General features: G+C 43.2%; 1 long non-coding RNA gene across 1 annotated transcript in view; it reads right to left on the bottom strand.

The window, feature by feature from the left end:
• Positions 1–6,523: 6,523 nt before the first annotated feature.
• Positions 6,524–25,312, bottom strand: part of LOC122540387 — a 102,181-nt gene continuing 83,392 nt past the window's right edge. Inside the window, exons 2-3 of the long non-coding RNA XR_006309274.1 lie at positions 14,464–14,531; positions 6,524–6,595 (exon numbers count right to left, since the gene is read on the bottom strand). This is a non-coding gene — a long non-coding RNA (uncharacterized LOC122540387). The remainder of the gene's footprint in view (positions 6,596–14,463; positions 14,532–25,312) is intronic.

The following is a 25,312-nucleotide window of genomic DNA, read 5'->3' as shown; positions in this document are numbered from 1 at the left end:
ATGTTTGGAAAGTTAAAATCCCCGACCATAACTACCCTATTGCTCTTACAGATAGCTGGGATCCCCTTGCAAGATTGTTTCTCAATTTCCCTCTGACTATTGGGGGGTCTATAATACAATCCCAATAAGGTGATCATCCCTTTCTTATTTCTCAGTTCCACCCAAATAACTTCCCTGGATGTATTTCCAGGAATATCCTCCCTCAGCACAGCTGTAATGCTATCTCTTATTAAAAATGCCATTCCCCCTCCCCGCTTGCCTCCCTTTCTATCCTTCCTGTAGCATTTGCATCCTGGAACATTAAGCTGCCAATTCTGCCCATCCCTGAGCCACGTTTCTGTAATTGCTACGATATCCCAGTCCCATGTTTCTAACCATGCCCTGAGTTCATCTGCCTTCCCTGTTACGCCTGCTGTATTGAAGTAAATCCAATTTAATATATCAGTCCTGCCTTGTTCTCTGCTTTGTCCCTGCCTGCCCTGACAGTTTGACTCACTCCTTTTCCCAACTGTACCAGTCTCAGATTGATCTCTTTCCTCACTATCTCCCTGGGTCCCACCCCCCAACTTACTAGTTGAAATCCTCCTGAGCAGCTCTAGTAAATTTCCCAGCCAGTATATTAGTCCCCTTCCAATTTAGGTGCAATCCGTCCTTCTTGTACAGGTCATTTCTACCCAAAAAGAGATTCCAATGATCCAAAAATGTGAATCCTTCTCCCATACACCAGCTCCTCAGCCATGCATTCATCTTCTCTATCCTCCTATTCCTGCCCTCACTAGCTCATAGCACTGGGAGTAATCCAGATATTACTACCCTCAAGCACGCCCTTTTTAAATTCCTGCCTAACTCTCTATATTCTCCCTTCAGAATCTCAACCTTTTCCCTTCTGATGTCATGAGTTTCAACTTCTTGCTGGCCCCTCTCCCTCTCTGAGACATCCTTGATCCTGGCACCATGAAAACAACACACCATTCTGATTTTTTGCTGCTGGCCACAGAAACATCTGTCTGTATCTCGGACTAGAGAGTCCCCTATCACAATTGATCGTTTTGAACCCGACATACCCCTCACTACATTAGAGCCTGTCTCTATACCAGTAACCTGGCTGTTTGTGCTACAATCCCCTGAGAATCCATCACCCCCTACATTGTGCTCAATGTATGGCAGTGAAAGGTTTGAGTTAGCCCAGCAATTTAAATCATCACATACAGAGAAATAGCCAAGCATAAAGCTCGCAGCTGATGAATGATTATACCTTGAAAAAGTGAGAGAAATTGCTGGAATGCCTGGGAATTTAGTATAGTTCTGACCTTTTATGTAATAGGAGAATATCTGCAGAGGGAGCCAAAGGGCACCAGTGGGTTTGAGAGCTGAAGCCTGGAAGCAGTTATTGGACGAGCAAGTCGGGCAGTGCATGGTGTGTTTGAAACTTGTGTTCCCTTGAAAAAGGGAGAGGGGGAAGTGGTTTAAACCTGTACCAGGGAGATATCAGCACTACACTATATTATATCACTTAATACAACAACAGATAATTTATGAATTATATTCCTAAACCTCATTAGTTAAATAAAACATAACAAACACAGCAGGATAGCTGTATGACATGGGAACTCGTGCATCCAGGGCAGTCCCCAGAAACCACATCGACAGGAAGTTGCTGCATCTGAAGGAATTTTGGCTTCTGGTTAATGAGCTGGAGTTTAAGATTCACACTCAGGGTGGGAAAACATTACCCGAGAACCTTCCTCCAGGAGGCATTTATACCACTCGATCTTCGGTATTCATTTTAGGGGTGAGGGTGTCGCTGGCTGAGACAACATCCTTTCTCATCACCAATTCCTCTGAAACTCAAGTAGCTTGAGGGGGCCTTTCACAGGGCAGCTAGAATTAACCACATTGCTGTGGGTCTGGAGTCACATGTAGCTCCAACCAGGTAAGGATGACGTGTCTCTTTTTACAGCACTTGGATAATAGCATAGAAAATCATAGTAAATCCAAATATGCCAATGACACATCAGACCACCACACCTTCAGAAGAATTTGTTGACCTTGGAAGGAGTACGCTGTAGGTTTGCAACAACGATACCTGGACTTCAGGGGTTAGGTTATGAGGAGAAATTATACAAAGTAGCTCTGTTTTCTCAAATATCGAGGAGGGCAAGGAGTAATCTGATTAAAATCTTCAGGATATTAACAGGAAAAGACAGGGTAGAAAATCTATTTCCAGTGGTTGGGAAATCTAGAGGAGCATTTTCTGATAATTAGGGCTAGAGCATTCAGGAGGGATGGTAGGAAGTTCTTTAACACACAAAGGATAGAGGTTTGGAAGTCTCTTGCAGTTTGGTCATCCATATAGTATCAATAACATAACTAGGTCCAGGTTAAGAGTTTTTGCTTCATGATTGTGAGGGCCGAAGTGCCATAGTAGAAAAATAAGGGGTGGCAGCATGGTGGCTCAGTGGTTAGCACTACTGCCTCACAGCACCAAGGTCCCAGGTTCGATTCCAGCATCAGGCAACAGTCTGTGTGGAGTTTGCACATTCTCCCCGTGTTTGCATGGGTTTCCTCTGGGTGCTCCGGTTTCCTCCCACAGTCCAAAGATGTGCAGGCCAGGTGAATTGGCCATGCTAAATTGCCCATAATACTAGATGCATTAGTCAGAGGGAAATGGGTCTGGGTGGGTTACTCTTCAGAGGGTTGGTGTGGACTGGTAGGGTCGAAGGGCCTGTTTCGGAACTATAGGGAATCTAATCTAATCTAAAAATGATACAAGAGGCTTAATTTTCTTGGGAATACTGCCTGAGCCACAAGTAAAATGAGTAAATAAGTTGAAAGAGTTGAACGTGTGACTTCAAAGACTTGTGTAACAGAGTGATAGCTGCATTCCACCATCATTCACATAGCTCCGACTGAACCACATACCATCTGCTGAGAGGGCAGTCTTGTTAAGCCCTAATGAGTATCAAGCATTATGGACCCACTGTCACAGTTGGATTTCTGGAAAGTATTGGACAAGGTTCCACATAAAATGTTATCTGACAAACTCAAAGCATGTGGTGTTGGGAGTAAATTTAGCACAGAGGGAAGATTAGCTGGTTGGCCAAAAACAAAACAAAGACGACATCGAGTGATATGAATATAATTTTAAAAGATTAAATTTTAGTGAGAGAAAGATTCTAGGAGATGAACAGACGTTCTCTGATAAAGAATCAAAAGTTATATTCAACATCAAATTGAAAAAATGCAAAGTACAAGAGAAGCCTAACCAGAAATATAAAAGCATTTGATAACAGCTTCAACAATTAAAATCAAAACAAGGAATTAAAGCAAATATTAGTCACTTCAAGAATGACACGATAGAATTAATAATGGAAACTGAAATGGCAAAACTTGAATAGGTATTTTGTTTCTATCTTCACCATCAAAAAGATATTCGAGAGCATCACATTAAAACATCACTGCCCGGAATCAGAGCTCTCAGTGTCGGGGTCATGTATGATCAGAGACCACTGTGTCGGGGTCATGTATGATCAGAGCCCACGGTGTCGGGGTCATGTATGATCAGAGCTCGTGGTGTCGGGGTTATATATGATCAGAGTTCGCGGTGTCGGGGTTATATATGATCAGAGCCTGCGGTGTCGGGGTCATGTATGATCAGAGCTCACGGTGTCGGGGTCATGTATGATCAGAGCTCGTGGTGTTGGGGTTATATATGATCAGAGCCCGCGGTGTCGGGGTCACGTATGATCAGAGCTCGCAGTGTCGGGGTCACGTATGATCAGAGCTCGCGGTGTCGGGGATTTGTATGATCAGAGCTCGCGGTGTCGGGGTCATGTATGATCAGAGCTCGCGGTGTCGGGGTCACGTATGATCAGAGCTCGCGGTGTCGGGGTCACGTATGATCAGAGATCGCGGTGTCGGGGTTATGTACGATCAGAGCTCGTGGTGTCGGGGTCACGTATGGTCAGGGCCCGCGGTGTCGGGGTCATGTATGATCAGAGCTCGCGGTGTCGGGGTCATGTATGATCAGAGCTCGCGGTGTCGGTGTCACGTATGATCAGAGCTCGCGGTGTCGGGGTCACGTATGATCAGAGCTCGCGGTGTCGGGGTCACGTATGGTCAGGGCCCGCGGTGTCGGGGTTAGGTTTGATCAGAGTTCGCGGTGTCGGGGTCATGTATGATCAGAGCCCGCGGTGTCGGGGTCACGTGTGGTCAGAGCCCGCGGTGTCGGGGTCACGTGTGGTCAGAGCCCGCGGTGTCGGGGTTAGGTTTGATCAGAGCCAGAAGTGACGGGGTTAGGTTTGATCAGAGTTCGCGGTGTCGGGGTTATGTATGATCAGAGCCCGCGGTGTCGGGGTTATGTATGATCAGAGCTCGCGGTGTCGGGGTCATGTATGATCAGAGTTCGCGGTGTCGGGGTCACGTATGGTCAGAGCCCGCGGTGTCGGGGTTAGGTTTGATCAGACCCAGAAGTGACGGGGTTAGGTTTGATCAGAGTTCGCGGTGTCGGGGTTATGTATGATCAGAGCCCGCGGTGTCGGGGTCATGTATGATCAGAGCTCGCGGTGTCGGGGTCATGTATGATCAGAGCTCGCGGTGTCGGGGTTATGTATGATCAGAGCCCGCGGTGTCGGGGTTATGTATGATCAGAGTTCGCGGTGTCGGGGTCATGTATGATCAGAGCTCGCGGTGTCGGGGTTATGTATGATCAGAGTTCGCGGTGTCGGGGTTATGTATGATCAGAGCCCGCGGTGTCGGGGTTAGGTTTGATCTGAGTTCGCGGTGTCGGGGTTAGGTATGGTCAGAGCCCGCGGTGTCGGGGTTATGTATGATCAGAGTTCGCGGTGTCGGGGTCATGTATGATCAGAGCCCGCGGTGTCGGGGTTATGTATGATCAGAGCCCGCGGTGTCGGGGTTATATATGATCAGAGCTCGCGGTGTCGGGGTCATGTATGATCAGAGCCCGCGGTGTCGGGGTCACGTGTGGTCAGAGCCCGCGGTGTCGGGGTCACGTGTGGTCAGAGCCCGCGGTGTTGGGGTCATGTATGATCAGAGCCCGCGGTGTCGGGGTCATGTATGATCAGAGCCCGCGGTGTCGGGGTCATGTATGATCAGAGCCCGCGGTGTCGGGGTTATGTATGATCAGAGCTCGCGGTGTCGGGGTCACGTATGATCAGAGCCCGCGGTGTCGGGGTCACGTATGATCAGAGCCCGCGGTGTCGGGGTTACGTGTGGTCAGAGCCCGCGGTGTTCAGAGCCCGCGGTGTCGGGGTCATGTATGATCAGAGCCCGCGGTGTCGGGGTCATGTATGATCAGAGCCCGCGGTGTCGGGGTCATGTATGATCAGAGCCCGCGGTGGGTCATGTATGATCAGAGCCCGCGGTGTCGGGGTTATGTATGATCAGAGCTCGCGGTGTCGGGGTTATGTATGATCAGAGCTCGCGGTGTCGGGGTCACGTATGATCAGAGCCCGCGGTGTCGGGGTCACGTATGATCAGAGCCCGCGGTGTCGGGGTTATGATCAGAGCTCGCGGTGTCGGGGTTATGTATGATCAGAGCCCGCGGTGTCGGGGTTATGTATGATCAGAGCTTGCGGTGTCGGGGTTATGTATGATCAGAGCCCGCGGTGTCGGGGTCATGTATGATCAGAGCTTGCGGTGTCGGGGTCACGTATGATCAGAGCTCGCGGTGTCGGGGTCACGTATGATCAGAGCCCGCGGTGTCGGGGTCACGTGTGGTCAGAGCCCGCGGTGTCGGGGTTATGATCAGAGATCGCGGTGTCGGGGTTAGGTTTGATCAGAGCCCGCGGTGTCGGGGTTATGTATGATCAGAGATCGCGGTGTCGGGGTTATGTATGATCAGAGCCCGCGGTGTCGGGGTTATGTTTGATCAGAGCTCGCGGTGTCGGGGTTATGTTTGATCAGAGCCCGCTGTGCCGGTGTTATCTCTGAACAAGAACATATCTTGATTGAACTTGAATTCGACCAAACTAACCAGACTTTACTGTTATAGGTTTGCTCACTCAGTTGGTCTTTAATACTTTATAAAATCAGTGTTCCTCAATCTAAATCATTAATGGGGGAGAAAGCTATGGGTCCAGGATAGACATGAGTTTCTGTTACACTGTGCCAACAAAGTTTATATTCTCATTCTACACCCGATCTCCCAACCAATTATCATTCCATGTTCTGCAGTCGTATTTCTAACATTTGCTTTAATCACTTATGTATAACATTATTAGTGACACTGCAAGTCCATGGAAATACTCCCTAGTCCCGAACACTCCCTGGTTTCCTCTGGGTGCTCCGGTTTCCTCCCACAGTCCAAAGATGTGCAGGTCAGGTGAATTGGCCAAGCTAAATTGCCCGTAGTGTTAGGTAAGGGGTAAATGTAGGGGTATGGGTGGGTTTCGCTTCGGCGGGTCGGTGTGGACTTGTTGGGCCGAAGGGCCTGTTTCCACACTGTAATGTAATCTAATCTAATCTAATCTTACTAAGAAATTAACTACACTTACAAACCTGTACTTACCTTGTTCTACGACTGATACTTGCACCTTCTCTCAGATGATAGATTTTTGTGAATTCTGCACAAATTCTGAAATGAGAGATTTGTCATCACTTTCTTTCTCACTTCCTTCAACTGTAAAGATATATTGTAATGTTCACTGCTTTTTCTCTCAATACATTTATAAAATTTTAACTCTCACCTTTGAAATCACTCAGCTTGTTTTTTATGTTCCCTTTTTGTACATGACTTTCTTTCTACTTTTCCTTGCATTTTATAAGACTTGCTGTTTAACCTGTTCCTCCTCCATCTGTTGGGTGACCATGGTTGCTGAACTGTACACCTGCAAACTTTACACAGGGCTCAGTGGAGAAATATTCCTGATGAAGGACTTATGCTCGAAACGTCGACACTCCTGCTTCTGACTGGCTGTGTTTTTCCAGCACCACATGTTTTGACTCTATACTGGGTTTATGTTGAAGCAAATACTTCTTTGAATACTTCCCACTGTTTGTCTGCACATTTCCCCATTAACACCTCAGTCCGTTTGACAGTGCCCAAAGGAATTTGCATTTCTTTGAAGTTTGCGTTACTTAACTTTAATAGCTTGGTGCTTAACTCTCCCTTCTCCTTTTCAAACCTGGTATCATTCAATCAGTCATAGTCAGAGACACACAGCAAAAACACAGGCCATTTGGCCCATCATGTCAATGCTAACCAACAAACACCAAACTACACTCTCAGAACTAAACCACTTGCTCCTCACCTTAAACCAGTGCCCTCTGGTCTCAGACATGTCTGTTATGGGGAAGAGGTTCTCACGATCTATCCTGCCTTTGCCTCTTATTATTATGTTTACCTCAATCAGATCGCCGTCAGCCTCCTCTGTTTCTGGGAAAGCAAACCCAGCCTTTTGAGTCTCTCCTCATCACTGAGACTTGCCATCCCAGGCCACATCCTGGTGAATCTCCTCTCCGTCCTCTCCAACAGAATCATATCCTTCCAATAGAGTGACAACTAGAACTGCATACTGTACTCCAGCCCACTGCAGCCTGACCCATGTTTTATAAAGTTATATTAGCCTTCATTGCTCCTATATTCTACATCCTGGCTAATAAAAGGTAAGTATTTCACATGTCACCATCACACTCCCTGTCATCTTCAGTGACTTATACACCAAGGTCTTTTTGTTCATTATCTGCAAATTGCTCCACTATGAGATGTTTCTGAATGGTCATGATTTGGAGATGCTGGTGTTGGACTGGGGTGGACAAAGTTAAAAATCACACAATGCCAGGTTATAGTCCAACAGGTTTAATTGGAAGCACACTAGCTTTCGGAGCGTCGCTGATGAAGGACTATAACCTGGCGTTGTGAGATTTTTAACTTCCTGCTAGAAGGATTGTGAGTTCAAGCCTCATTCCTGGCAGTGGAGCCCAATCTCTTGATTGGCTAATGGTTTGATCATTCACCTTTGGTCTTCATTGGTGACAATCATTCCAGTTGAAAGAAAATTCACAATTATCAAGTACATAATAATGAAATGTTAAAAATTGCAAATAGGTTAAATTTCTATCAGAAACTGGATTATGCCAGAAGAAAGTAGAGTGACCATTGTAATCCCTGCTTTCAAATGGAAAGACCTGACCAAACAGGGTCCAAATAGACAGCTCTGCAGGAAGCCTCCACCGAGTCTGTAAATATGGTCCTGACCTTCTAGTCACTTGCCATTGCATGACACCACCTTGTTCTCATGCTCACGTTTGTATTAGGTCTACTGAAGCTCTCCAGCAAAGCCCAATACAAGTTTGAGATACAGTATATCCTGTTGTTTTGGCACTACATAGCCTTCAGGACTCAACATTGAGTTCAATCACTTCAGATCAAGAACACTCACCTCAATTTTGGTATTTTCTTTCTCTTTATTGCCTGTAACTTGATTTCATGGCTTTGCTTTCAGTTACAGCTGACATATTCTCCTCTGGATCTATGTTCTGTACATTCTCTACAACGTGTAGTACTCCTGATCTTTTGTTCTTTTGGACTCCCCTCGCCCTCTCATTTTTCCTTAACCCTCTGTTCCATTGGCTCTTCACAGTGCACGCCCGTTCCTAACCCCAGAACATAAAATCCATTACATTTCTGTCCCTTTTCAGTTCCGAAGAGTCATATTGGATTCAAAACATTAATTCTGTTTCTCCCTTCATAAACGCTGGTAGACCTGCTGACTTTCTCCAGTAATTTCTGTTTTTATGTAAAGATCTAAGGAAAGCGCTAAGATCATCCAGGAGGGGACATGAAAAGTTATTGGCGGATAGGATCAAGGAAAACCCTAAGGCCTTCTATAGGTGTGTCAGGAATAAAAGAATGATTAGAGTAAGATTAGGCCCAATCAAAGATAGTAGTGGAAAGTTGCATGTGGAATCGGAGGACATAGGGGGAGCACTTAATGAATACCTTTCATAAGCATTCACATCGGAAAAGGGCAATGTTAGTGAGAATGCAGAGATACAGGCTACAAGATTAAATGGGATTGAGGATGACAAAGAGGAGGCTTTTCCAATTTTGGCAGATCTGAAAATAGATAAGTCCCCTGGGCTAGATGGGATTTATCCTCAGATTCTCTGGGAAACCAGGGAGGAGATTGCAGAGCATTTGGCTTTGATCTTTATGTCATCATTGTCAACAGTAGTGGTGCCAGAAGACTGGGGGATAGCTAATGTTCCCTTGTTTAAGAAGGGAAGTCGGGACAACCCTGGTAATTATAGGCCAGTGAGCCTTACTTCGGTTGTGGGTAAGGTGTTGGAAAAGGTTTCGAGAGATAGGATTAATAATGATCTGGAAAGGAATAATTTGATTCAGGACCATCAACACTGTTTTGTGAAGGGTAGGTCATGCCTCACAAACCTTACTGAGTTCTTCGAGAAGATGACAAAACAGATGGATGAAGGGAAAGCGGTTGTTGTGGCGTACATGGATTTCAGTAAGGGTGTTTGATATGGTTCCACACAGTGGGCTATTGCACAAAATACAGAGTTTCAGGATTGGAGGTAATTTAGCAGTTTGGATCAGAAATTGGCTAGCTGAAAGACAACAGAGGGTGGTGGTTGTTGGGAAATGTTCATCGTGGAGCTCAGTAACCAGTGGTATGTCGCAAGGATCTGTTTTGGGGCCACTGCTGCTTGCCATTTTTATAAATGATCTGGAGGTGGGCGTAGAAGGATGGGTTAGTAAATTTGCAGATGACACTAAGGTAGGCAGAGTTGTGGAAAGTGCCAAAGAAATGTTGTGGGGTACAGAAGAACATAGGTAAGATGCAGAGCTGGGCTGAGAAGTGGCAAAAGGAGTGCATTGAACTGAATTGAATTTATTGTCACATGTACCAATGCACAGGGAAAAGCTTTGTCTTGTGAGCAATACAGGCAATTAAGTAGCATAGATAGTAAATAATAGGTAAACAGCAGCAAAAACAAAAACACAGGTACAGGCGAATGTTAAGAGTTTGTGAGCCCATTCAGTATTCTAACAACATTAGGGTAGAAACTGTTGTGAAACCGGCTGGTGTGTGTGTTCAGGCTTCTGTACCTTCTCCCCGATGGTAGAGGTTGTAGAAAAATATTGCCAGGGTGGGATGGATCTTTGAGAATGCCGGCAGCCTTTCATTGACAGGGGGCCTGGTAGATGGATTCTATAGATGGGAGGTTGGCCTTTGTGATTGTGTGGGCCGAGTTCACCACTCTCTGTAACCGTCTCCAATCTTGAATGGTATATAGTAGCCATACCAGACAGTGATACATCCAGACGGAATGCTCTCGATGACACACCTATAAAAGTTGGCAAGGGTATTCACCATCACGCCAAATTTCCTCAGCTGCCTGAGGAAGAGACATTGTTGGGCCTTTGTAACCAGTACGTCCACATGAGTCCAAGAAAGCTTGTTGTGGATGACCACTCCCAGGAGCTTGACATTCTCCACTCGTTCCACCTCTTTAATGTGCTGTTAATGTGTAGGGGGGCATGAGAAACATCCCATCGTAAGTCAATAATGGGTTCCTTGGTTTTGCCGGCATTGAGAGCTAGGTTGTTCTCACTGCACCATTTTTCCAGGTCTTCCACCTCCCGTCTGTAGTCTGTTCTGTCACATTTGAGATTTGACCAACTATGGTGGGGTCATCAGCGAACTTATAAATGGCGTTAGTCTGGTATTTGGCAACAGAGTCATGGGTATACAGCGAGTACAGTAGGGGCCTGAGTACGCACCCCTGGGGGGCTGCAGTGTTGAGTGTTAGTGAGGATAAAATGTTGTCCCCAATCTTCACTGATTGTGGCCTGTGGGTCAGGAAACTGAGGATCCAGTTGCAGAGAGTGGGGCTTAGTCTGAGATCACTAAGTTTAGTAATCAGTCTCGAGGGGACAATAGTGTTGAAGGCTGCACTGTAGTCAATGAGTAGGATTCTTACGTAGCTGTTCTTGGTGTCGAGATGTTCTAGGGAGGAGTGAAGAGCAAGTGATATGGCATCTGACATGGATCTGTTAGTCCGATAGGCAAATTGGAGTTGGTCAAGAGTAGTGGGGTAGTTTCTTCACTCAGAGTACTAGGGCTGTAGAATGGCCTGCCTGCAATACTAGTAGACGCGCCAACGTTAAGGGCATTTAAATGGGCATTGGACATACATATGGATAATAATGGAATGGTGTAGGTTAGATGGGCATCAGATTAATTTCACAGGTCAGCACAACATCGAGGGCCGAAGGGCCTATACTGTGCTGTAACGTTCTATGTTAATTACAGGTCAGTACATTCAACACTTTTACTTTGTGAAATGTTTGCACCTTCTACGAAATATGAAATTATAAAATATCTAGCTAAAGAACAAATACAGATTTCAGTAGGTGGATAGATGCTGTACCATTGTTTGAAATGGCACTACTTAGAAAGGAATAATCAGTGCGAGATAGCATTGTTTGTTAAGAGTTCATGTCTTACTAACTTAATTGATTTTTTTTAAGTAGTAACAAGGAGGATTGAGGAGAGTAGTTGTTAGAATCCTCACAGTGTGGAAGCAGGCCATTTGGCCCATCGAGTCTACACCAACCCTCCAAAGAACATCCCATCCAGATCCAGCCTCCAACCTTATCCCTCTTACCCTGCATTGCCTATAGTTGACCCACCTAGCCTGGACATCCATGGAAACTATGGGCAACTTAGCATGGCCAATCCACCTCAACCACACATCTATAGGAAGAAACCAGAGCGCCTAGTGGAAACCCATGAGGAGAACATTCAAACTCCATACTGACAGTCGCCCAAGGCTGGAATCGAACCCAGGTTTCTGGCACTGTAAGCAGCAGTGCTAACCACTGAGCCACCATGCTGTCATTCAGTGGATGATAGCTACATGGGTTTTCAGAGGGCATTGGAAAAGGTCCTGTAAGGCAGACTAGTCAGAAGAGTAATAGCCAATAGAATAGAGAGCAATGTGATGAATTGGATCCTTAATTGGTACAGCGACAGGAAACAATGGATGTTTTTACAAATGGAAAGCAGCTCCCAGGCACATTGCACAGGGCTTAGTCCCTCTTGCTAGTTGTCATCTGTGTTAATAATTTGGGCTTAAAAATGGGAGCATGATTCCAAAACTTACAGATGACACAAAAATTGGTCACAAAATTGACAGTGAAGAGGATAGCTATCAACAGCAGCACAATATTAATGGGTGAGTAGGCGGAAAACTGGCAAATATAATTCAATGTGAAAAAGAGAGAGTTAATGCATCTGGGGAGAGAAAATACAATACACCAGAAACAGGAGGATATTTAAAAGACTAGAGGAAGTGGGAGACCTTAGAGTGCATGCCCGCAGTCCCTTAACAGTGACTGATCAGGTAGATAAAGGCAGCAAAGCAGGCATATGGAATGCTTTCCTTTATTGGATGAGGAACAGAATTCAAAAGCAGGATTTCACACTAGAGCTGAATAAAATGCTGGTTAGGCCACAGCAGGAACGTTGGGTACAGATCTAATCGTTATATTATTGGAAGGAAATAATTAGCCTGGCAAGAGTATGCAAGAGATTTACAACAGTGTTGTCAAAGTTTGAAAATTGCAACGTGATAAGATTGGATAGGCTAATGTTGTTTTCCTCATGGGAGGCCAAGAGGTGACTTAATGAGGTGTAAAACATTGTGAGGGGCCTCGAGAAAATAGAATTGTATGAACCTGTAACCTATAGTGGAGGAGCACATTACTGAGGGACACAGATTTAAGGTGATTGGTAAAAGGCTTAAATGGGAATTAAGAAAAAAAGCATTTTTTACCCATAGGGTGGTTGGTATCTGAAATTCACTGTCTGGTTTAGGAATTGAAACAGAACCCCTTTACCATATATAGGGCACCAGGATCTTTATCTGGTTTGAGTAGATCGATTCTTTTTTACCTCTTGGCTTGCGCAGATATGATGGACTGAATGGCCTCTTTCTGTGCCATAACTTTACTATGGTACTATCTGATTAATCCACTTAAGTTCTTGAAGGTGATAATAGAAATATTTGGGAGAAAAATAGTGTCATGTCATGTTTCAAGGCAGCTTAGACAAGTTACCACAGTGGATATTGGTGCAGAAGATTAAAGTGTTATGGAATTTGGGGAGCAAAACTAAAATAAAAATAGATTCAAGGGGAAAGAGCAGAGTGTTGGAGTTGAGGACAGTTTTTCAGAGTGGTTGAATGTGTACACCATTATCCTGCAGTGTTTTGCTCAGGACCTCTTTGTTTACTGCGCACATCAACAGTTTGCGTACAGGTCTAGAGGAACTAATATCCACACTTGTAGGTGATTTAACTAGGAAGCAGTGTAAACAATTCTGATCAAAGGAAATTGAAAGGGCATGGTGATTGAATAAGCAAATACGAGGCAGTTGGAAACAATTTCAACCAACATGAAATGGTCAGTTTTGTTTAAAGAGTCATAATTTCATTCTGAATGGATTAAAGCTCAATGCTACAGGACAAACAAGCTGAGATGGAAGGGTGAATCCAGCTATAATACCGACATGCTGAAAGGTGGTGCACTAAAAGATGGCACAGCACAGTTTCACTCAGATGCTGTAGTCGCTTGAGGAACAGAAATGGCAAGTGGAAAAGTTGAGCTATCCACTTCTCTCTACAGATGAATATGACATTGATATTTCAAACCAGGATAGGATGGGAAATAGGAGGCACAAGAAGATTTGCCAGAGATTGAAAGATCACTTCAGAACTAAATCAAACAGCATTACAGCAGAGAGCACAATGAGTTTTTTTTTATTTCCCCAGAGCAGAGAGATTGTGGAATGTACATTCAGTGTCTGTGGTACAGATAATTTCTACATGTTAGAATAGAATGGATGGGCAGTTAAAGGAAAGGTCAGTGAATATGGAACAATAAATATTTTTGTGATTGGTTCAAAGGTACATTTGCTCGATAAATTGAAAAACAAGCTGGTTAGGCCAAACAACTCATTTCTGTAATTTCCACATCAGCTCGATTCCATTCAACATACCATTCCACATTCTAAAATACCAACTGCAACTTCTCTGTTGCTTTTGAATTGGCAGTGGAAAAGTATATAAAAAATGTTAAAGCCATGTTGAGACTAATTCCCTCCCATTTTGTGACACTGCAAAAAACACAGACTCTAGATATCTAATTTTCACAATCATTCTCTATTCCTGGAAATACTGCAGTGTAAATGGAGAACTTGCCTGATTCGAAAACCGCAGCAATTGCCCATTCGGTCACTGCACTGCAAACAAAAATGACTGTTTTCCTGTATAACAGATTAATGGGCTTTTAAATAATCCATTTTTGCATCTCACTTTGAATGATTACATCCATTTTTGAAGTGTTAATGAGTATTACACACAGCTCTATGTCTTCAATATTCATGTGACTTTATTTTGGAATTACAAGATACTCACTCATATCCATAAATAACTGCCTCTTCTCCGCCATGGTCTTCGCTCTTCTCCCACACTCCTCAATCATCCTAGTGAAGGAAAAACAAGTAACTGTTTGAAGCAGCACATCAGCAGACTCTGAAAATAAGATTATTTTCATACGTATGATCTAATTGTAACTTATTTATCTGCAGATATACCACTGGACCATTTCCCAGCTAGAGTTATTCAAGAAAAATATGCCCTTGGTATTGTCCTTAACCTAGGTAAAAGTGCATAACCATACACTTCAAATCGAAACATAAACTTTATGATTAGAAAATTAATGCATCAGCCACTGGTTGTAGGGAATAATCACTCAGAGGGTGCAATTCAATGGAAAGTGTCCTTTGATATATTTCATTAATATATTAGGCAGGTAAACCTAACCAACTACAACAGTTTCACATTTATACTTGCTGAATTTCACCAAGAAGATAGTTGCTCATAATTCAATTGCTTATTTGATATTCATGTGCAGTAATGTTTAAATGGAAATATTACAATTATTGACAAAAATATTAACACAATCTCAAACAAGATAACAGAAACAGTAATAAGCCATTTAGTTCCCTGAGCTGGAGTTCAATAAAAATCATTGCTGATCTATGACCTAACTCCAAACTCCCAACATTTGTCCCAATTTCTCAACTGCTTTCGATAACAAACATCTATCAATCTCAGCTTTCAAATCAACAACTGATTTTTTTCTTTTCTTCATTCACAGGCTGAGGGCATTGTTGGCTAGGCCAGGAGTTATTGCCCGTCCCTAATTGTCCACAGGGTAGTTCGGAGACAACCGGATTGCTGTGGGTCTGGAGTCACATATATGCCAGACCAGGTGAGGACAGCAGCTTCCTACCAGAGAAACCAGCAGTGAACCAGATGGCAATAGTTTTATGGTTGTCATTGTGTTCTTAAGTCCAGATTTTAGGAATAGCACAACAAAAGGCATTAAAACACAAAATAATGCACTATCCTCATCCAATGTTCTAGCCATGACTCAAAATTATAAATCTGCTTCAATGGAGATCTTGTCCAAAGTTTGTGAGAAGATTTGTAGCTCGGGTGCTCGTTGTTGTGGTTCTGTTTGCCGAGCTGGGAATTTGTGTTGCAAACGTTTCGTCCCCTGTCTCGGTGACATCCTCAGTGCTTGGGAGCCTCCTGTGAGGCGCTTCTGTGATCTTTCCTCGGCATTTGTAGAGGTTTGAATCTGCTGCTTCCATGTACCTTGCACCATGACATACCACTGCTTCAATATCGATACTACAGTTGATCTGGTTTTAGCTGCTTGTAGCAGAGCTCATGGGTCAAAAGCACACATTAACAAAAAAATCTGCAATGCTACATACAATTCAAACCAATCTCTAAATCTGGACCAGATAACAGAAGTGAAATATTCCTTTCCAAAAGTAAAACAACTTTTTTGTGAAAATAATTGTAGTTTTAACATCAGCTCACTGATGGGACGTACATTCTGTCCAATCTAATGTTTTAAGCAAGTTTTTCAATTGGAGTAGTATTTTCATCTTCATGTTTGTAGCATTAGAGAAACAGAGTTAAAAATCACACAATTCTAGGTTATAGCCCAACAGGTTTATTTGGAAGCTTTCGGAGCACGGCTCCTTCATCAGATGGTTGTGGACAATAAGATTGTAAGACTCAGAGTTTATAGCAAAAGCTTACAGTGTGATGTAACTGAAATTATACATTGAAAAATACCTGGATTGTTTGTTAAGTCTCTCACTTTTAGAATTACCATGTTGGTTTCAGTTCTTTCATATGTAACTCCCAGAACTTTTTTGAAAAAGTTACATTCTCAAGTGAACTTTAAGAATTGGTTCATGTCAGCCCATATAATGTAATTAAGGTGTTAGCTCCCCAAGAGATAGAGCTTCAATAAGTTAAATTCATTTTCAAATACTATGCACCAATATAATTTTTTAAATTCATCTTTATTAAAATCGAAAGCTCACCTATTATAACATTTGACACAGGTACTGCCAACTTAATTACAAATGTATTATTTCAACTAGATACCCGAAAGAGCTCCTATACAAGAAAACAGAACAGGGAGGTATAATAGAGCTGGTATAATATTTATTGTATTCTTTAAATAAACGCAAGCTAACTGCGCAGTCGAGGCCATGTCCAATCAATGATGGAAGTTCAATGTTAGAATTCAATAGTGAAGGAAACAGCATACCCACTTCAATGTTACCACATGCCACTGTGCCAACTTTATTTCCACTTGTTGCTGCAAATCAGTGTGTGCACTACCAGTCTTTACATGAACAAACCAAAATAAAAAGAAAACAATTTGCTTATTCAGCAACAGTTACAAAAGTTTGTACCAGAATGTGTTCTAAGTACATGAGAAGTTTGACCTACCGGAGAAAGTCTAACTTTTGTTACGGTTTTATAAAGAAGGTTACACATCCGAACAACATTGCTGCTGTTAAATACATAGGGAAGAAAAAGCTTTACTAGGTAAAGAAAATGGTCAAGAAGTTTTGAACATTTTGGGAGACTCTAAACAAAGAGAAAAATTAATATCGATCTCTAGAGTTATCATGACACAGATTACAACAATCTGGCCCACGGCAGATATCCTCAGAGCAATACAATCAATCCCACTCCCCAACTTTATCTCCACAGCCGTTTTAATTCCTTTAACGTCCATCTGATTTTCTTTTAAAGTCATAGATTGCTTCTGCATCTACCAACCTCATATGCAAAGTTCCACATTATCTCCATTCCCTGCGTGAAATTGAGTTGATGTCACCTTGTTACCAAAATCTGTAGACCTGGACCTTGTCCCATCACATTAGACTGCTGTTTCCATCATCTACAATCTCCAACCATTCTTCAGAGGGATGACACTTACAGGAATTTGGTCAGTGTCTAATTCTGGGCTTTGCAGAAGGATTCTACTTTGTGGCAGACTGTGGGAATAGTGGGAATACTGAACATAAAGTGAAAGATCAATGAGAGGCAAAATGGAGAATACCAGCATAAGAATTAATCAGGAGGTGCTAAAGATGGTGAGATTGATGGTGTCAGTAATTGGTGTCCCACAGCTATAAATATCAAGTGTAACTGAGGCTGTGTAAGCATTGCAACAATGGAAACACTCGTATTTTTAAAGCGCATTTGCAAAATTTTACAAGCTTTGATTAATTGTACAGCCTTTGAAGGACTGTCATCCTACTCACAAAACTGAAGGATCATTGCTTGAGAACAAAGGATATGGATCACTAAAATAAACTTTGAGATAAGATGGCTATTAATATTGGAAACAGTGGGCTGGGGAGCCCATGAAATGAAGACAGGTTAACAGTCATGTAGGCTTTTTGATATGAAGGAGGGTTCACTGCCAAAAGTATATGTTACATAAACAATTGGAATATAAATAATAATGTACTGTAATTCACAAATATTTTCATGGTATATTTATAATACAGAAAACATTTCTGTTACATAGGACATAACTTCAGGAACTAAGAGGTACAGACAGAGGAGATAAGGATGAAATGCTCTCACTCTCAAAAGGTTCAAGAGCAAGAAGGCACAGATTTTAAAGAAATTAGTAAAAAGGAGCGAGAGAGTAATTAGGAAAAACTTCTTCATTGAGTGATTAGAACTGACACTGCACTACAGAGAGTGCAGGGCAGACAGGTTCAATCAAAAAGGAATTTAGATGGTTATTTGAAAACAGAACATTCAGAAGACAGAAGAATGGCATTGAGTGAGATGCTCATTTGGAGAGCGGGTGCATATACAATAGGATAACTGGCCTCCTTCCACACTACAATACCTTATTCAAGGCCATCACAATTTTGCATTCCTGTTAAATCTCCTCTCCAGACCAACCCTCCAAACCACCCCCCCCCCCCCCCCTCGAAAAAACATCATTCCTGGGGCTTGCTCATAAATCATTGCTTCCACTCAAGGACCCACGCAGTTTTTCTAAAATGTGGTGACCATATTGAACTCTATCTAGGCCATAACCTTAGCTGTTATAAAGGTTCATTATACCTGCCCTGCTTTTCCATTCATTCCCTTACTTATGAAGCCAAGATCCCACATGCTTTACTAGCTCCTCTCTTAATATAATCAGCTATCTTCAAGCAGCAATGCACACAGTTCCCAAGGTCCCTCTGTTCCTGCATACTCTTAAGAATTATATCAATGAGTCTATATTGTCTCTCCCCATCCCTTCTGCCAAAATGCATCTCATCTCATACACCTCTCCAAATAATGTACGTTAAACAAAGGAAGTAGTGGTCATATTGACCCCTGTGGAACTCCAGACCGAAAGAAAAATCAATCATGGCTGTCCTTAAGCCAAATTTTCCTCACCTATTTGCACACTGGTCTACCTAATCCATAAGAGAGAAAGTGAGGGCTGCAGATGCTGGAGATCAGAGCTGAAAATGTGTTGCTGGAAAAGCACAGCAGGTCAGGCAGCATTCAAGGAACAGGAGAATCGACGTTTTGGGCATTATTTGGAGAGGTGTATGAGATGAGATGCATTTTGGCAGAAGGGATGGGGAGAGACAATATAGACTCATTGATATAATTCTTAAGAGTATGCAGGAACAGAGGGACCTTGGGAACTGTGTGCATTGCTGAAGAAGGGCTTATGCCCGAAACGTCGATTCTCCTGTTCCTTGGATGCTGCCTGACCTGCTGCGCTTTTCCAGCAACACATTTTCAGCTTGCACCTAATCCATAAGGCTTATTTTTGTTAAAAAGTCTTGTAAGTGGTACTTTGTGTAAGATTTTGTTAAAAATCATGTAAACACATGTAAATCCCTTCATCAACCTGCTCCACTCCTCCAAAAAGTAAATTCAATTAGATTAGTCAAGCATGATCTACCTTTTACAAATCTGCACTGGATAATAATCACATTCCGTTCAATTCAATTAAACTCATCTTCTGAATGCCTGCTAGATTCCTCCCCCTCACCCTGATATTAGATTCCAAAACATTACTTTTGCTAGACTAAATGGCCTGTAGTTACAAAGAAATAATGATTTGCAACCTAAAAATAAAACAGAGAAATCTTGGAAATAACTTGCCTGTCTAAATACTCATTTTAGATATGTATATAAAGATAAATGAGCAACTTACGAGTGTAGTGAATCTGAAATTCTTTGTAGATGGCTACGTAGGCTGGGTTGTTAATATATTCAAAATCGAATAGGCCGACTAAGGGGAAGCCATATTGGATTCAGTGCGAGGCAACAAGCCAGGCCAGGTGTCAGATCTCTCAGTGGAAAGCATTTCGGTGCCAGTGACCACAACTGCCTCACCTTTACCATAGCCATGGAGAAGGAGGGGAACAGACAGTATGGGAAGGTATTTAATTGGCGGAGGGGAAATTATACTGCTATTAGACAGGAGCTGTGGAATAAAAATTGGGAACAATTATTCTACAGGATATGTACAACAGAAATGTGGAAGCTGTTTAAAGAGCATTGGTTACGAAAGTTGGATAACTTTGGCCCACTGAGACAGGCAAGGAATGGGAAGATGAAGGACCCTTGGATGACAAGAGAAGAGGATCTTCTCGTCAAAAGGAAGAAGGAAGCTTTCTTAAGGTTGAGGAAACAAGGGTCTGGCATAGCTTTAGCTTTACAGGATAACAGGGTAGCTAGGAAAGAACTCAAAATTGGACTGAGGAAAGCTAGGAGAGGGCATGCAAAAGCCTTGGCGGGAAAGATTAGGGAAAACCTAAAGTCGTTCTACACATATGTGAGAAATAAGAGAATAATCAGAGAGAGAGAGAGATGGCCCGATCAGGGATAGTGGAGGGAACCTGTGCCTGGAATCTGCAGAGGTAGGGGAGCCCTAATTGAGTTTTTTGCTTCAGTATTCACTAGAGCGACCTTGTTGCGAGTGAGAACACCATGGACCAAGTAAATGGGCTTGAACAGATTGATATTAAGGAAGTGGATGTACTGGAAATTCTGGGAAGCATCAAGATAGATAAGTCCCCAAGGCTGGACCAGATATATCCTAGGTTACTACGGGAAGTGAGGAATGAGATTGCTGCGCCTCTGGTGATGATCCTTGCATCCTCACTCTCCAAGGGAGTACTACTTGTTGATTGGAGGGAGGCGAATGTTGTTCCTCTGTTCAAGAAAGGGAATAGGGAAATCCCTGGGAATTACAGACCAGTCAGTCTTACACCTGTGGTAAGCAAGGTACTGGAAAGGATTCTGAGAGACAGGATTTATGATTCTTTGGAAAAACAGTTTGATTAGGGATAGTCAGCATGGCTTTGTGAGGGGCACGTCATGCCTCACAAGCCTTATTGAGTTCTTTGAGGACATGACGAGACATGTTGATGAAGGTTGAGCAGTGGATGTGGTGTACATGGATTTCAGTAAGGCATTTGATAAAGTTCCCCACAGTAGGCTCATTCCGAGAGTGAGGAGGTATGGGATACAGGGAAATCTGGCTGTCTGGATACAAAATTGGCTGGCCGAAAGAAGACAGTAAGTGGTAGTGGATGGAAAGTATTCCATCTGGAAGTCGGTGACCAGTGGTGCCACGTAGGGATTGGTTCTTGGGTCTCTGTTCTTTGTAGTTTTTGTCAATGACTTGGATGAAGAAGTGCAAGGGTGGGTTAGTACGTTTGCTGATGACACAAAGGTCAGTGGTGTTGTAGATAGTGTCGAGGGCTGTTGCAATGGCCTGAGAAGTGGCAGATGGAGTTCAACCTGGGTAAATGCAAAGTGATTCATTTTGGAAGGTTGAATTTGAATGCTGAATACAGGGTTAAAGATAGGATTCTTGGCAGTGTAGAGGAACAGAGGGAGCTTGGAGTCCATGTACATAGATCCCTCAAAGTTGCCACCCAAGTTGATAGGATTGTTAAGAAGAAGGTGTATGGTGTTTTGGCTTTCATTAACAGGGGGACTGCGTTTAAGAGCGGCGAGGTTTTGCTGCAGCGCTATGAAACCCTGGTTAGACCACACTTGGAATATTGTGTTCAGATCTGGTCGCCTGATTATAGGAAGGATGGAGATGCTTTAGAGAGGATGCAGAGGATATTTATCAGGATGCTGCCTCGATTGGAGGGCTTGTTTATGAAGAGAGGTGAAGTGAGGTAGGGCTTTTCACACTGGAGAGAGAAGGAAGAGAGGCGACTTGATAGAGGTGTACAAGGTAATGAGAGACATAGATAGAGGAGATAGCCAGAGAGTTTTCCCCAGGGCAGAAATGGCTGTCACGACAGGTCATAATTTTAAGGTGACTGGAGGAAGGTACAGGGGAGATGTCAGAGGTGAGTTCTTTAAGCAGGGAGTGGTGAGTGTGTAGAGTGCACTGCCAGCGGTGGTAGTAGAGTCAGAGACATTAGGGACATTTAAACGACTGCAGGACAAGCACATGGAGGGCAGTAAACTGAAGGGTCTGTAGGTTAGGTTGATCGGAGATTAACATAAACGCTTGGCACAACATTTTGTGCTGAACGGCCTGTTCTGTGCTGTATTGTTCTATGTTCAATAACTAACAGGTCCTCAGCATCTGGAGAGGCAGAAGAAAGTTAGTCTGAGAAAAGACTTGAACTCAAAATATTCACCCACCTTTTATTTTCAGAAACACTGCCAGACTTTGTTTCACTTCCATACTGCCAGCATGCTTTCAAAGTTCATGGCATAGTTTATTAACAAAGTAATCTTCAAATCATTCCGCAGGAATACATTGTTTTACCTAGTTATACATTGTAATAATTGGCACTGATGATTTATGTTCCTTGAGTTGTACAGCATATAAAACTGCACATTGTAAATCAACAAAGCATAATGTGGTTGGAAGGTTTAAATGCAACTGCGTAATAATGAAGGCTCTACACAAATTCAACTCCCATTAAAAGTTAAAACAAGTAATTTGAGCTGGAAGTTCCTTTGCAGCCAGTTTATCCCCTGTCTCAGTGACATCTTCAGTGCTTTGGAGCCTCCTGTGAAGCGCTGCTGTACTGTGCCTTCTGGGATTTATTTGGTTCTGTCCCTGCTGCTTCCAGTTGCTGGTTCCTGTAGTTTGTTGTAGTGATGGGTATATTGAGTCTAGGTCTATGCTAGCAATCCGCATCCATGAACACCAACTAGCCACTAAATACCATGACCTGCTGTCCCTCGTAGCCATATACACAGATGACAAGGACCACAAATTCGACCGGGAGAACACAACAATCACAGGACAAGCTAAACAGATGACAGCAAGCGAAGTTCTAGAGGCAATGCATTCATCCACTGACTCCATGAGCAAACACACAGACCTGGGCCCAATACACCGGCCGCTACAACAAACAACTGGAGCTGGCAACCAGTAGCAGCAGGAACAGAACCAAATAAATCCCAGAAGACACAGTACAGCAGAGCTTCACGAGGCTCCAAAACACTGAGGATGTCAACTAAGGGGGTGAAACGCCTGCAAATCAGCTTCCCAGCTCAGCGAACATACCCACAACCTTGACAACTGACACCCAAGCCACAAATCTTTACACAAACCTTCGAGCAATTTGAATTTAAAATACATTGTGATAACTGCCCAGTTAACCTTTTGCAGAGAGGTAGACTGAGGAACAAATGTGGACTAGGCCATTGGAGAACCTCATGCTCTTTCTCAAATATTATCATGGGATCTCAGTTAACATTGCAAACAAGTGACAGCTCAAAATGTCAATCAGCAACAGCCTAGTCATCAGAAGATAAAAAGAGTCAAGTCACCCCAGAATAGTCAATTCTGCAAAGTCTTGCTAACCAATATTCTGTCAATTCAGGCCAATTAACCAAAATCCATGAACCAAAATAATAGTTCAGTCACTCAAGATTACAGTTTAGAAAAGTAAACACTCTAATTTTCAAGTGTTTCAGGTGTTGTAAAGTTGTAATTTGAAGGTAAACTTGTATATCTCAACTCACTGCCCACACAAGAGCAAAAATAGTAAGTCATCAGTCTTTGAACCTTCTCCTGTCATCCATTTACATCACGGCTGATCAGGTATGATTGACACCACTTTTCGATACAATCCTCAATTCCCTTGATGTCATCAATGGACCAAATATCACGATCTCAACCTGCTCAATAACTGAGGTTCCATTGCCCTCTGGGGTTGAAAATGTCAAAAATTCATCATTCTCTGAATAAAGAAATTGCTCCTCATCTCAGTCTTAAATGGCTTCCCCTTAAAATGAGATTATTTGGTCCTGGACCCTCCAGACGGGGAATTTATCTATATTCACCAGTCACACCCTGTAAGAATATTCAAAGCTTGATGAGATCACCATTAATTCCTCAAAACTTAATACAACCCAGTTGTTTCTATCTCTCCTCAAAAAGTAACCCCACAATTCCAAGGATTATGTCAATGAAGATCGATCACACTCCCTCCATGTCAAGTATATTCCTCCAGAGATAAGGCGACCAAGACTGTACACAACACTCTGGTGTGGCTACACCCAGGATCTATACTGTTGCACTGAAACATCTTTATTGCTGTACATAACAATCTTTGTTAAGGTCAAAGATTCACCGACCTCTGATTGAAGGTCAATATACCATTTGGCTGCCTTATGGCTCGTTAATCTATGATGTGAAGGCAAAAAAAAACTGAGGTTTGTGTACTAAACGGTTTTATTTTTATTTCTCCTCAAACGTACATCAAACTGCCATGGGATCTTAAGAACCGTGGCCAGGTGTCATAAATGTGAGATTATTCTGTAGCTTTCATCACAATGTGATAACTTTCAAGTTGCCCAGAAGCTCAGAACAGCAGATTACAATCACAAGTTTTCAATTCAAGGTTAGGAGACTCTAGCTGGAATTTATTTAAATTGCTCTCTTCAACCAAGCCATGAAGTGGAATATTTTATCAGTGCAAAAATATTCTATCAAGACAAACATGTTTTAATCTATGAAAAGAATGAGCAGGTTTTTTTTCCCTGCATAATGTGCTTGTTCTCACACGATGGGGTTCCTTTAAAAGAGGTAATAGAGAAGATGCTGGCTTCCTCATCTTATTAGAATACGGAAACGTTTAAGGCATAACCAAACTGGATGGACTAGGTTAGAAAACGTTTTATATGGTGAAAGTGGCTTTGATAGAGTACTGTACGATTGTTGTCACAAAGCTAGTCTTTTTTTTAAAAAGCTGTTCCTTGGCTCAAGGAGACGCTGTCCTTAATTTTTTCAGAGGGGTAATAAACCAGGCCGGACTCTGACCAGTCTGGTTTGGTACAGAGATGAAAAGGATTTTGAGAGGCCTTTTGTTTATATGTAAAACCGATGAGACTTCAGACCACAGTGGTCATGTTTTAGAAGTGGAAATGTGTTGCTGGAAAAGCGCAGCAAGTCAGGCAGCATCTAGGGAACAGGAGAATCGACGTTTCGGGCATTAGCCCTTCTTCAGGAATGAGGAAAGTTGGTCCAGCAGGCTAAGATAAAAGATAGGGAGGAGGGACTTGGGGGAGGGGCGTCGGAAATGTGATAGGTGGAAAGAGGTCAAGGTGAGGGTGATAGGTCAGACTGGGGTGGGGGCGGAGAGGTCGGGAAGAAGATTGCAGGTTAGGAAGGCAGGCCCAGACAACCGCCTCCGTGATCGCCATGAAGTCAATCGCCGGCAGATTCGCGACCTCCGCGGTTATGGGGAATAACTCTGTCTCTGCGGTCGCCGCAGCCACTTCCGCCCCCACTGACGTCACTAACGCCGCATGTGTCTCCGCCCCCACGCCGATCTCCACTCCTCCGACGTGTTCCGTCACCTCGCCTAACCCCGCCCCTTCGCCGATCTCCGACTTCATGCCTAACCCCGCCCCA

Source organism: Chiloscyllium plagiosum, chromosome 3, assembly GCF_004010195.1.
Source record: "Chiloscyllium plagiosum isolate BGI_BamShark_2017 chromosome 3, ASM401019v2, whole genome shotgun sequence".
Taxonomy (NCBI): Eukaryota; Metazoa; Chordata; class Chondrichthyes; order Orectolobiformes; family Hemiscylliidae; genus Chiloscyllium; species Chiloscyllium plagiosum.
This window is presented reverse-complemented; position numbering and strand designations above follow the sequence as displayed.